Source organism: Pinus tabuliformis, chromosome Q (assembly GCF_031772625.1).
Source record: "Pinus tabuliformis cultivar Carrire ecotype Pingquan chromosome Q, CPIR1, whole genome shotgun sequence".
In the NCBI taxonomy this organism is placed as follows: Eukaryota; Viridiplantae; Streptophyta; class Pinopsida; order Pinales; family Pinaceae; genus Pinus; species Pinus tabuliformis.
The window spans coordinates 185,157,948-185,171,337 of record NC_142296.1 but is presented as its reverse complement, the minus strand read 5'-3'; positions in this window follow the sequence as shown (position 1 = coordinate 185,171,337).

Genomic DNA, 13,390 nt, shown 5'->3' with positions numbered 1-13,390 from the left:
TACTCAAGCGTTGAGGACAACACTTTTTTTGAAGGAGAGGGGCATGTTGGGTCCCTATAATACTAGTGATTACCCCATTACTATTGTAGTTATACCCCTTATTTATATTGATGTACCCATGTAGTGCCCATATTGTTACTATTGTGCCACATAGAAGCCCACTATTGTTATTGTTGTGCCCTACAATATTATTGTTATGTAGGCTTTGATTGTATTGGGACCACTTAGACTCCTATATATAGAAAGGATGTATTTTCATTTGTAGCATCCAAGAATTGTTCATTTATGTAATGTAAATGAGGTTGCCCCCTCGAAGAGGCTGAATTCTAAGGCGTGGATCTCTCTTTTCTATCTTTTTGTGAGCTGTTTTCATAACAGATTTTTGCCTTAATTGCCGCCAGCCTGCTCCTCTTAACTGTCTTCTGGATGTCAAGTCATGAATAATGAATTCAATGGTCACTTTTTTATTGTGTTGCATGGAACCTCCCTCCATAGCGCAGCTTCATCTACGTAGCTTCATATATTGCAACTTCACCATTTTCTGCACAGCATGCCTGCTGCATAGTCCTCCAACCTTGGCAGTGTAGTTTATAGTCCCGCGCTCCCTTGCAACTGCCTGGAGCACTAAGAATGTCATGTCACCATATAGTCATTGTGCAGGCTCGCTTGTATATAGATTCAATTTGCTTCTATTCATTCTTCCCAGAAAAGGTTCTCTATTTAGCTTCGCAAGCTGAACTACATATCCATTTGTAATTTCTTTAATAATATATGGCCCTAGAAATGCATCTAAAATTTCCCTGGAAACTTAGTGAACTTGCTATCATACAATCAGACCAAATCATTTACCTTGAATGTGTGAAGATTTAGGTGTCGATCGTGCCATGATTTTTCACTTTCCTTTTGTACTTACTGATGGAATCTAGCCAAGAATTAGTCCTCTTCTAGCTCCATTAGTTGTGCAAGCCATTCATCTAAGGCTTCATGATCTACCATACCCATGAGAGTTGCTATGCATAGACTAGGCATAATATATTCTATAGGCATCACATATTCTAAGCCATAGACCAACCTAAAAGGTGTCTACCCTATCATCTTCTTGCAAGTATTCCGATACGCCCATAGTACTACAGGTACGCGCACATCCCAATCATTTTGTTGTGTGTTGCAGATCTTCGTCAGTGCGTTCTCCAAAATCTTATTAAAGGCCTCAACTAATCCATTATCCTATGGATGATACAGAGTGTTCTTTTAATTGTAGACTTGGTATTCTTCCGTCAGTGTGTTGATCGTTTCATTCAGAAAGTGTGTACCTCGATCACTCATTAACACATTCGGGCAACCAAACCTAGTTAGGACATATTCAAACAAAAGATTCACTATTGTAGCCCCTATACAATCCTTAACTGAATGTGCCTCTACCCATCTGGTTAGATATTCTATGGCAGTGATGATGTAGTGCGCACCTGTCCTCTTTCCTGGGGGATGAATTGGCCCAACAAAATCAATTGCCCATTTTTCAAATGGTTGCATTGATACTTGAGGTTGTAATGGAAACTCATCCCTTCGCGATGGTTTTCCCGTTCTCTGACATGCATTACATGCTTTACAATATGCTTTGGAATCCTTGTGCAGTGTTGACCACCATAGACATGCGCGCAAAATCTTCTGTGCAGTCGCTTTTCCTGTATAGTGTCCTCCTAGAATGAAACCATTTGTTGGCTTAGGGGGTCCTGACCAAGGTTTAGAGTTATTTGCACCAACCACTAAAACCCTACACTACTGGCCCTTTTGGCAACAACCCGCGTAGCGTAGGCTTTAGTCTCACCCGAGTGGTGTGGGGGGATGTTGGAACGAAGTTTCCACATCCAGAGATTAGTGTGATGTCTTCTTAACTTCTTAGATCTGCCTCCACGTAGATTTATAATCCCTTAGGGCTCGGTACTAAAACTCTACTAAAACAGCCCCTATATCTTCATGAAGGTCTACGACTCGCTTTTGTAGACCTTTATCAGTTGATTTACCCACTTACACGCATTGGAGAATAGTCCTAAGTTAGGGTTCACACAGATAAGCTTACATTATTAATAAACATTAGATAATTCTCCAAAGTTTTCATGGAATTACATAAACATGCTTGTGTACATCATATAAAAGTTATTCAATAGAATCGCGCATCATTAGATCAATATTTCATAAACACATTATTCATCCACGACATATATCGTAAGCAAAGGTAAATAAGAATAATAAAATATACACAGTATTTCTTCGATAATATTCTCTCTTGATCTTCAATATGGGATTACATACTCAAAACTACCCTGCGCACTCAACTTCAGGGGTTTGCGCACTCAACTGCGGACTCTACATAGGCCTCTGTGCACTCAGCCGCAGAGCCTTTCTCTCCTATCTGACCCACTTCTTTGTGCTAAGATTTCCCTCTATCGACCCATTACATCTCATATTATGCCTTAGTCTCTCTAAGACACACCTACTTATAGCATTTTACATATAATCCCATGGTCCATGGACCATGGGTGGATCTCAAAACCCACTCAACTTTTACATAAACAAGGGGCTAAAACCCCTTTGACTCCTAACCATCTACATGCTCCGCATCCACAAATCATGGAGACTTTACATTACTTACAACAACTACATCAAAAATTGGGTTACTTTAACCCCAAAACTGACCCAGGGGACCCCATCCCAATAGGGATAATATAGCATGCACCCGTTTTCTTTTCCGGGCCCTGAATTGGTCCAACAAAATCAATCGCCCACTTCTCAAAGGGCTGCAAAGATACTTGAGGATGCAGTGGTAACTCATCTCTTCGCGATGGTATGCTAGTTCTTTGACATGCATTACACACCTTACAATACGCCTTGGAATCCTTGTGCAACGTTGGGCACCATAGACCTATGCGCAAAATATTCTATGCAATTTCCTTTCATGCATTGTGGCCTCCCACAACAACACCATGAGCTTCACTAAAAATGTTATCTTGCTCAAAGTCTGACACATATATTTGAAATATTTCATCTACACCCATCTTATATAAATGTCTCGCAATGACTGAAAAATCGACCGCGTGCACTACTAACTCCTTCTTTTGTTGGCCTGTATATCCTTCTGATGCCATCCTCATAGTCAAGAAGTGAATAATGTCTATAAAATGATCATTTGCTACACACACCGCAACGAGCTGCACATCTGACAAGACTTCCTCCATATTATTAGGCTCCTTTCCTGTTTTGATCTGCAATAGATGGTCAGGTCCCGTATTTAACCTTCCTGGCTTCACAATGACCTCAAATTCATACTCCTGAAATAAGAGCAACCATCTGCAGATCTTTCCTTGCAACATAGGCTTGTTGACCAAGTATTTCAAGGTAGAATGATCTTTGTACATCTTGAAATTCCCTCCTAATAGATAATGCCTGAATGTTTGCAGCACGTACACCATGGCCAATCCTTCGTGTAAAATTTCTCATTTCCCACCCTAGTTTTCAGTTTCAACTTATTTCTCCAAAATAGTTAAATGCCCTTTCCCATATCCATACATTCAACAACTGGAAAATAAATTTTGCTAAAAACACAAATTCTAGAAAAATTACAGAATGCTGGAAAATGCAGAAATAAATATCAGCACATACAAACAACCATTTAACACATTTAAACACAATTATTTTTGGTCAAGGTGACCATGGAAAAACCCCCTACAACTCTTGGGGAAAACCAGTTTGAGAGCTCTTTCTTATTTCTAGAAAATTCTTTTTACAGTGAGAAATATTCAGCAAAAAATCAGCAAGCAAATTTTACAACTTATCTCATTTTCCGTGCTTCACAGCCAACTAGAAAAACTGCAAACAACAAAACTGAACAGCAATAAATGTTGTACGACCTCCTCGATTTTCGCTCCAAATTTCAGCGTGAAATTCTCTAGTACGACCTTCCTGGAAACTGTTGTACAGTCTGCTGAAAACTGTTGTACGTCCTGCTGTAAAACGTTATACGGCCTGCTCCAAAAACATTGAACTGACTTTCTAGAAAATCATGCCAAAATCCTGCCTTTCACTGTGTGCTAACTCAGCTGTATGGACTTGTTGGAATGCTGCCTTGGAATGTGTGCGAAGCTGCTGCCTCCTTCTCCTCCCTGTCCAGAAATCTCCCTTGCTCTCTTGCTCTCCTTCTCTCAATCTTCTCATGAAAGAATGGATGACCTTTTCCTCCTTTTCCTCCTTTAATCTAACCCTAAGTGACTTTTGGGGAATCCCTAAATGCAATGGCTGAAATAGATTGAGATCTAGGCCTAAGATTAAATGCTCATTTTAATCTCACTTTCTATTTTTTAATTCACCCCACTTTAATAAATACCCACTTAGTCATTTATTTCCAAAGTCACTTTTCCTTTCTAATTTTACATTGACTTTATTAAAGTCACTTTTAAATTAGACTTTAGTAACTTTATCACTTAAAGTCACTTTTAAATTAGATTTGACTTTATAAAAATTATAAATTCACTTTAGGAGAAAAATTAAATTCTTTTGGACACTTTTCCGTAGGCCAAAGATCAAAGCCTTAGGGAACCACCTGTCCTTCGGTACCAAATTTCAACACTCCCTCTTACCGAGGAAGGTGTTCCTCACCACACCCATATTGTATCTGAAGTAGTCATGCTTGCCCTATGGTAAATCTTTGGTAAGAATATCTGCAACCTACTCATAAGTGGGAATATACTCAAGCTTCATAGCGCCCTTCTGAACACAGTCTCTGATGAAATGATATTTGATCCAGATATGCTTTGCCTGTCATGAAATACTGGATTCTCCGGAGTTTAATGCAACTCTGATTATCATAGTAAATCACTGAAGGTCTCAACGGCTGACCAAATAAGCCAAACAACATCTTGCGAAGCCAGTTGGCCTCACAACTAGCTAGATTAGCTGCCATATACTCTGCTTCCGCTGAACTCAATGTTAGTGACTGCTGCTTCCGGCTAAACCATGACACTACTATCGAACCCAACCCAAAATAGCACCCTTAAGTGCTCTTCCTATCAGAAGCACAACCTGCCCAATCAGAATCAGTATAACCTGCCAATCTTACTCCATCCCCCTACCTGTAGTCCAGACCATAATCCACTGTCCCCTGCAAGTACCACAAAATGTGTTTTGCAGCCACCCAGTGAACCTTCCTAGGCTCACACATAAACTGACTCATCGTGTTGACTGCAAAACAAATATCTAGTCTAGTGTTGACCAAATACATCAAGGAACTAATCAGCTACCTATACAATGTGGGATCCACCAACTTGGAATTCAAAGCATGAAGCTTCTTCCAGTTGGTGATCATCGGTGTCGACATGGGTTTACAATTCTCCATGTGAAATCTGCCAAGGATGTCCACAATATACTTCCCCTGCCTCAGGAAGAAATTCCCCTCCTCCTGCCACACCTCCAAACCCAAAAAGTATTGCATCAAGTCAATGTCCTTCATCTCAAACTCTGCCACAAGATCTCTCTTGCAGTGCTCTATGAGTCTCTCTGCACCTGTAATGACCAAGTCATCCACATACAACACCAGAATGATAGGCTCCTCACCTATCACAATATAGTAAAGGTTTGGATCTGCCCCACTATTTGTGAAACCCATCCCCTGCAAGTATGTATCTATCCTGGAGTACCAAGCTCTGGGAGCTTGCTTCAGGCTATAAAGGGCCTTCTTAAGTCTACACACATGGGACTCCTTCCCATGCACCTCAAAGCCCTGTGGCTACTCAATGTACACCTCCTCCTGTATGAAGCCATTGAGAAATGCAGTCTTCACATCCATCTGGTGGATCTTCCAACCCATCTCTACTGCTATCGATATAATGGATCGGATCGAAGTATATCGAGCCATGGGAGAAAAGGTCTCCTCATAATCAACTCCCTCTATCTGGGAGAACCCTCTAGCCACAAACCTCGCTTTGAATTTCTCAATGCTGCCATCTGTAGCATGATTTACCTTGTAAAGCCATCTGGAAGTAACCACGGATTTTCCCTCGGGCCTCGGCACCACCTCCCAAACATCATTATTCATAATAGAAAAATAGTCCTCTTGCATGGCCTCTCTCCAGACCTGTTGGCTAGCTTCCTCCTCATAGCTAGAAGGCTCAGAGTCAAGGATGCTAGTAGCCATTGCCATATAGCTACAAAACCTCTCAGGTGGTCTACTCTCTCTGACCGGCCTCTTAGGCTCAGCAACAAATGTGGCATCTCTCAAGGTGTCCTAAAGCCACTTGGGCTTCCTCTTCCCTTAGCATACTTCTCCCATTGGAGAATGAAACTCCTCATCATCATCATCATCAAGAGCCTGAACTCCTGACTATCTATCTGCTATCCTCCTGCCTGCACTTGAACCTGTAGAAGCTGAGGTACCGTGTGAATTGTCCATCAGTGGACTCCCCAGTGAACTGCTCTGTGAACTGCTCTGCATGCTGCCTAGAGCACCACCCCTCTGGCTCAGTGAGCCACTGCTCACTCACAGACTTGACATCCTCATAGATGTACCTCCAGATCCTCCTGATCCCTGCCCACTGGATCCCTGTGACTGACTCAATACTGCTGAGGGTCTGGCTGATCCAGATACTCTAACTCCCTTGACCTCCTAAAGGCCTTGTCCTCCTCGAATTTCACATCCCGTCTAACAACAACTTTCCTCTGTGCAGGAATGTAAATCCGAAAGGCCTTTGAGGTCTCACTATAGCCCACAAAGATACCCTTCTCTATGGTGGGCTCTAGTTTGGTCCTCTTCTCCTTGGGTATGTAGGAGTATGTAATGCACCCAAAGATACGAAGATGACCAATATCAGGCTTCTTCCCAAAAAACGCCTCCTCCGGAGTCATGTGCCCCAAGGCACGATGCGGACTCCTATTCTGCAAATAAACAGTTGTGTTGCAGGCCTCTGCCGATAAGAACAATGGCAACCCCTGATCTTGTAACATGGCTTTGGCAACCCCACTTATGGATCTTTTCTTCCTCTCTGCAACCCCGTTCTGCTGGGGGTTGTAAGGAACAGTGAACTCCCTCCTAATGCCTGCCTCCACACAATAGTCAAAAAACCCTCCAAGGGTGTACTCTCCCCCATTGTCTGACCTCAGGGACTTGATCTTCCAACCTATCTGTGTCTCCACAAGAGCTCTAAACTCCTGAAACTGCTTGAAGACCTCACTCTTGGTCTTCAAGAAATAAATCCAGGTCCTCCTGGAGTGATCATCAATGAATAAAACATAGTACTTATATCCACTCAAGGAAACATGAGACATCCAACCGCTCACATTGGAATGAATCAAATCAAGAATCCGAGTCGCTCTGCTGTCACTACTGGGAAAAGGGGATTTGGAAAAATTCCCCATCGCACATCCTCTACAAGTATCAAAGTGATCAATACTGAAATTTGGCACACATGTAGTGATTCCCGCAAGGTCCTCAAGGCTCCATGATACATATGCCCCATCCTGCGGTGCCAAATCTCACACAGCTCAGAACTACTAGCTCTGCTATCATACTACTGCTCAATGCCAAAAGGGGCTGGAATGCAAACTTGTACACCTTTGCATGGCGTACACCTATCACTCTAGCTGAATCAGTTGGAGTGCCCCTGGGATACATCAACACATGTCCTCCCCTGAACAGTACCTCATATCCTTTGTCCTCCAAAGCTGAGATGGATATGAGGTTCTTCCTCATCCCTGGCACATAAAGAACATCTGACACCTTCAAGGGAGGTTTGGACTCCCTCTAAAATGTCAGCGTCCCCACACCGACGGCTCTAACAACTCTGTCATCACTGAGTACTACCTCTATATCAGTGCCACTCTCTGAAAGCTATAAGAAGTACTTACAGACTCCTGTCATGTGACGTGAAGCCCCACTGTCCACATACCAGGTACCCGAAGATGCTCCTCTAATCAAGGGAAAAGCATGCTCCCTCTCAACATGTGTGGCAGGTGATCCTGCACTAGAGGACTTACACGCAGTGAACGCAAACTCCCGATCAAAACGATCTGCAAATTCCTCAACCTCCACTGAAGCAACCATGCTCTGGTTCTTCCCCTTCTTCTTCTTCTTCTCCAGACACACAATTGCATAGTGTCCCATCTTTTGACAATTCCAACACTTCACCTTGGAATAGTCCTTCTGTGTGTTATCTTGTTTACCTTTTCCCTTGCCTTTGCCCCCACCATTGCTTGTGGAAGCCTGCTTCTTCCCTTTGCTTTTCTTTCCTCTCGCCAACAGTGCTACATCCTCATCCTGCTTAGCTGGCTTGGCTGCCCCAACCTGACCTTTCCTGATCTCTGTCTGAATGCAATCATCCCAAAACCTCTCCCATGTGGGAAGGGTCTCACGTGCACAAACCCCATCAGCAAAGTTCATCCATGAACGGGGGAGGCCATTCACTGCAATCCACACCAACTCAGTGGGTGGAATGCCCTCTCCAACTGCTACCAACTCATCTCTCACATTAGTAATCTTTGTGAGATATCCAGCTGCACTATCATTACCCATCTTAATAGTCTTTACCTTCTCCTTCAGGACCATTTTCCGGTTTTCATTGGTACTCTTGTAGAGATTGGACAATGCTGTCCACATCTCATGGACATTTCTCTTTCCTCTCACATGAGAAATGCAATGGTCTTTGAATCCATCTAGAATTAGTCTCTTACCCTTGTTGTTCTTTTTATTATACTCAACCAACTGAGTAGCATCAGTAGGCACAACAACAGGGTTCTGTTTGGTATGCACCATGATGTCCCAGACTTCTGCCTCCTCAAAGATACTTTGCATTCTCTCCTTCCAAACATTTTAATTGCTATGCCCATCCAACCTATCCTCCACCCTCAATCCCATTTACATCATGCTATCGCAAAAACTGAAACATAGCACTGCTGTAGTAAAAATAAAAATGTTGTTTGTGAAAAATCAACTTGCTGGAATTTTCTGAGTGAAAAATCAACAGGTTGTAATTTTCCTCCTTGCTGTCCCAAACTATACTTCAACACTCAAGCTCTAATACCATGCAAAATTTCTCATTTCCCACCCCGGTTTTCAGTTTCACCTTATTTCTCCAAAATAGTTAAATGCCCTTTCCCATATCCATACATTCAACAACTGGAAAATAAATTTTGCTAAAAACACAAATTATGGAAAAATTACAGAATGCTGGAAAATGTAGAAATAAATATCAGCACATACAAACAACCATTTAACACATTTAAACACGGTTATTTTTTGTCAAGGTGACCCTGGAAAAACCCCCTACAACTCTTGGGGAAAACTAGTTCGAGATCTCTTTCTTATTTTTGGAAATTGCTTTTTACAGTGAGAAATATTCAGCAAAAAATCAGCAAGCAAATTTTACAACTTATCTCATTTTCCGTGCCTCACAGCCAACTGGAAAAACTGCAAACAACAAAACTAAACAGCAATAAATGTTGTACAACCTCCTCAATTTTTGTGCCAAATTTTAGCGTGAAATTCTGCAGTATGGCCTGCCTGAAAACTGTTGTACAGACTGCCGAAAACTGTTGTACGAACTGCTGTAAAATGTTGTACGACTTGCTCCAAAAACGTTGAACTGACTTTCTAGAAAATCATGCCAAAATTCTGCCTTTCACTGTGTGCTAACTCAGCTGTATGGACTTGCTGGAATGTTGCCTTGGAATGTGTGCCAAGCTGCTGCGTCCTTCTCCTCCCTGTCCAGAAATCTCCCTTTCTCTCTTGCTCTCCTTCTCTCAATCTGCTCATGAAAGAATGAATGACCTTTTCCTCCTTTTCCTCCTTTAATCTAACCCTAAGTGGCTTTTGGGGAATCCCTAAATACAATGGCTGAGATAGATTGAGATCTAGGGCTGAGATTAAATGCTCATTTAAATCTCACTTTCTATTTTTTAATTCACCCCACTTTAATAAATACCCACTTAGTCATTTATTTCCAAAGTCACTTTTCCTTTCTAATTTTACATTGACTTTATTAAAGTCACTTTAAAATTAGACTTTAGTAACTTTATCACTTAAAGTCACTTTTAAATTAGATTTGACTTTATAAAAATTATAAAGTCACTTTAGGAGAAAATTAAATTCTTTTGGACACTTTTCCCTAGGCCAAAGATCAAAGCCTTAGGGAACCACCTATCCTCCAATACCAAATTTCAACACTTCGCCCTCAGTTGTTGAATAATTTTTCTCAACCTTTGATAACTTCCTACTTATGAATGTTATAGGATGGTCCATTTCTTGTTCACCAGCCTACGTTAGCTCTGCACCCAATGCAATGCAAGAGGCATCCACATGTACATGAAACTCCCTTTTCCAATCAGGGAATACCAAGATCAGTGCAGTGACCATATTTTCCTTCAACACATCTAAGTTGTGCTATCATTCTTCATCCCAATTGAATTTTGCATCCTTCTTTAGTAGTTTCTCCATGGGCGCAGTAATTTGAGCATAAGCTTTGATAAATTTTCTATAGTATCGTGTATGTCTCAATGTTGCGCGCAACTGCTTAATGTTCCTAGGGTCCTCCAAATTCATAATTACCGCAATGTTTGCAGGGTTCACCATTAATCCTTTCTTGCACACCATGTGACCTAGCAAGATCCCAAAGGGAACACAAAATATCAATTTATTCAAATTCATCGCGATCTGGTATCTACGACATGTTTCCAACATCAAGCGCAGGCTTGCTACATGGCACTTTACTAATCCAAACACCATCTAATCATCAAAGTATACTTCTAAGAATTTATGAATGAACTCTTTGAACACTGCTATGACTATGCAAGAAACTATCACATGCATATTCTTTAGTCCAAATGGCATCACAATGTACTGAAAACAGCCCCACTCGTCGCGAAGGTTGTTTTGCTCCTATCCTCTGGCGCCACCTTGATCTGATGATATTCGGAAAGCCCATCCGTAAAGGAATAGGCCTCCTACCCTCCAACATTTTCTAACACTTCGTCTGTAAATAGCGTTGGAAATGGATCGTGAAAACATGCATCATTAATCTTCCATAGATATACGTAAATCCTTATTTCACCTTTTCGTTTCCTCTCTTGAACCACCGTCAGGCTCACCCAATCATATTCTTCAACAAATTCTATGATTCCTGCCTCCAGAATCTTATCCAACTCTTTTCGAACCTTCTCCTTGTATTTAGGATTGAGGTGATACGACCTTTGTTTAATAGGCTTTGCGTTCAATTTCAGAGTGATCTTCATAATTCCAAAATCGCCAACTATGCCCTTTAAATCTAAAAACTTAGTGGGGAAGAGATCCTGGTATTCGCGGAGTAACTCAACAACTTTATCCACAGTAGCGGTGTCCCAATAATCTCAAATTTTCGCGAACATCGATTCTTCTTCAGCGCCAATGTTTACTTGCTTTATCTTCAAAGGTGAGTAGATGTCCGAGTTTTCTATTTGTGGGTATTTGACTTCGTGATATCCTTCCACCTCTGGAATATTAATTTTTATTGGATCTTCATCTTCCTCTTCAACGGTTACGTTATATCATTCTAACGCATGGCGCAATTGGGTGCTCCAGTCTGGGTGGATCCATTCCATAGGCTCCTTCGATGTTCTGAAGATAACCACCTTAATTTCTTGTAGTGCTTCATCGATGCTTACGAAGCCGTCTTCAGAGCTAAAGGTCAATAAGAACCCGTCCTTCAATATATCCCATTCCGCGGTGCCATGGCAAAGCTCCCTTTCCAAATACCAGTTCATGGGAATTGTACCCAAAGTATGGAAAAATATGTGTACCCACTCTAGCTGTGGTTCTGTTCCCCATGCTTTAGTCCATTTTTCTAGGTGATCGTGTGGATCATCCTTCCATTAGATTTCTCAGTCATTCTAGTGTTAGCATGCCCAAACCGTAACCTCATCATTCTTAAGTAATCTCGCTATCTAACAAAACTATCCTTATTTGTACCCCACCATCATGAGGGAGTAGCACGCAGTGCCAACTCTAATTCTTGGAAACGGTGATCCTCATGGACTTCGCACTCAAATTCGTACAAAAACAGATCTACGTCAATTAAACCATCATAATAGGGTAATTTCCTTACCTCCAACGAAACACAGCGTAGTGACTTCGTCATCATGTTGCATCGCAATGTGGAAGCTTTGTGCAAGTGATTCCACCAATGCTCTAACTCTTTGTCTGAATCACAGGTGCAGGAACTCTCTTGGTCCCATGCAATTCGTCCATCTATCGCCGGATTGATCCAGTCCTAATCCCTCGTTGTTATCTTGTAAATCTGATCCAGTTCATCATCACTTTCATCATAATTGTGGATTGGTTCAGTATAGTGTGCCCCTTCTACAGGATCCAGTGGCACTATAACCCACAATGACTTTCTTTCAAATGAAATCGTCCTCTTCTTTAAATTAATCAACCCATTCATGTCAATAGCCCAGTTCATTCCCAAGAGTGCGGGGTAGGGATTACTATCATCAACAATTTCTATAACCTCAAACTCAATCATCACGCTCGCACATTCTATATTAACTATTACTCCATATAATCATCCCATGGGGATGATTTTCCATTGTTTTGCCATTCTGAGCTGAATCGGAGACCACTGCAACACAGGTCTCTCCCCCATCCTTTCCCATGTCTTTTTCGGCAAAACATTCACATCAGACCCCAGATCCAAAATGACCTGCTCCATCTCATAATCACCTATCTGCGTGGTGAGCCTCATCTCACGCCTTGTTTGTGCCTTATGTTTGCCATTTTTCTGACTATCCGGTGTCCATCAGGGACTTTCTCTTTGCTGGCACATTTATTTATTAATTCCTGCAGGCCTTCCATAGCTTTGTTTTCACACAGCAGTTTTATGTAGGTCTCCAAAAATGTAGTGAGTACAGCGGGATCAAGATCTGTAGGCACGCTGATTTCTTGCATCTTTTCCTGGCTCCCTAAGGTGGAGGCCTCAGCGAAGCTCTTCTTGGCTTCCATAAACATTTCCTTAACGTGATCCAGGTCAAAACTGACTTCCTTCTATGGTGCATTGCGGACCCATCTGTCTTCTTTAGATTGTTTACCCTTATCAGTGCTAGTCATTATTCTGCTTCTTAGCACAATGTTAATGCTTTGGTATTCTTTGCAGGGCTCAGCCCTCATAATTTATAGATTCTGCATAGGCTTTTGGGGCTATATTTTCTTCTCTTGCATTTTGGCTATTAGCACCAGGCATTCTTTTATAGTATGTTTAAAATATTTCCAGTATTGACATGACGGGGGTGTAGGATTCCAGCACTCTCGCGCGTAGTGTCCTGGTTGTCCACAGTTGTAGTCAGGGAAAATTTTAAGAACCCCCCCTAAATTTATAAA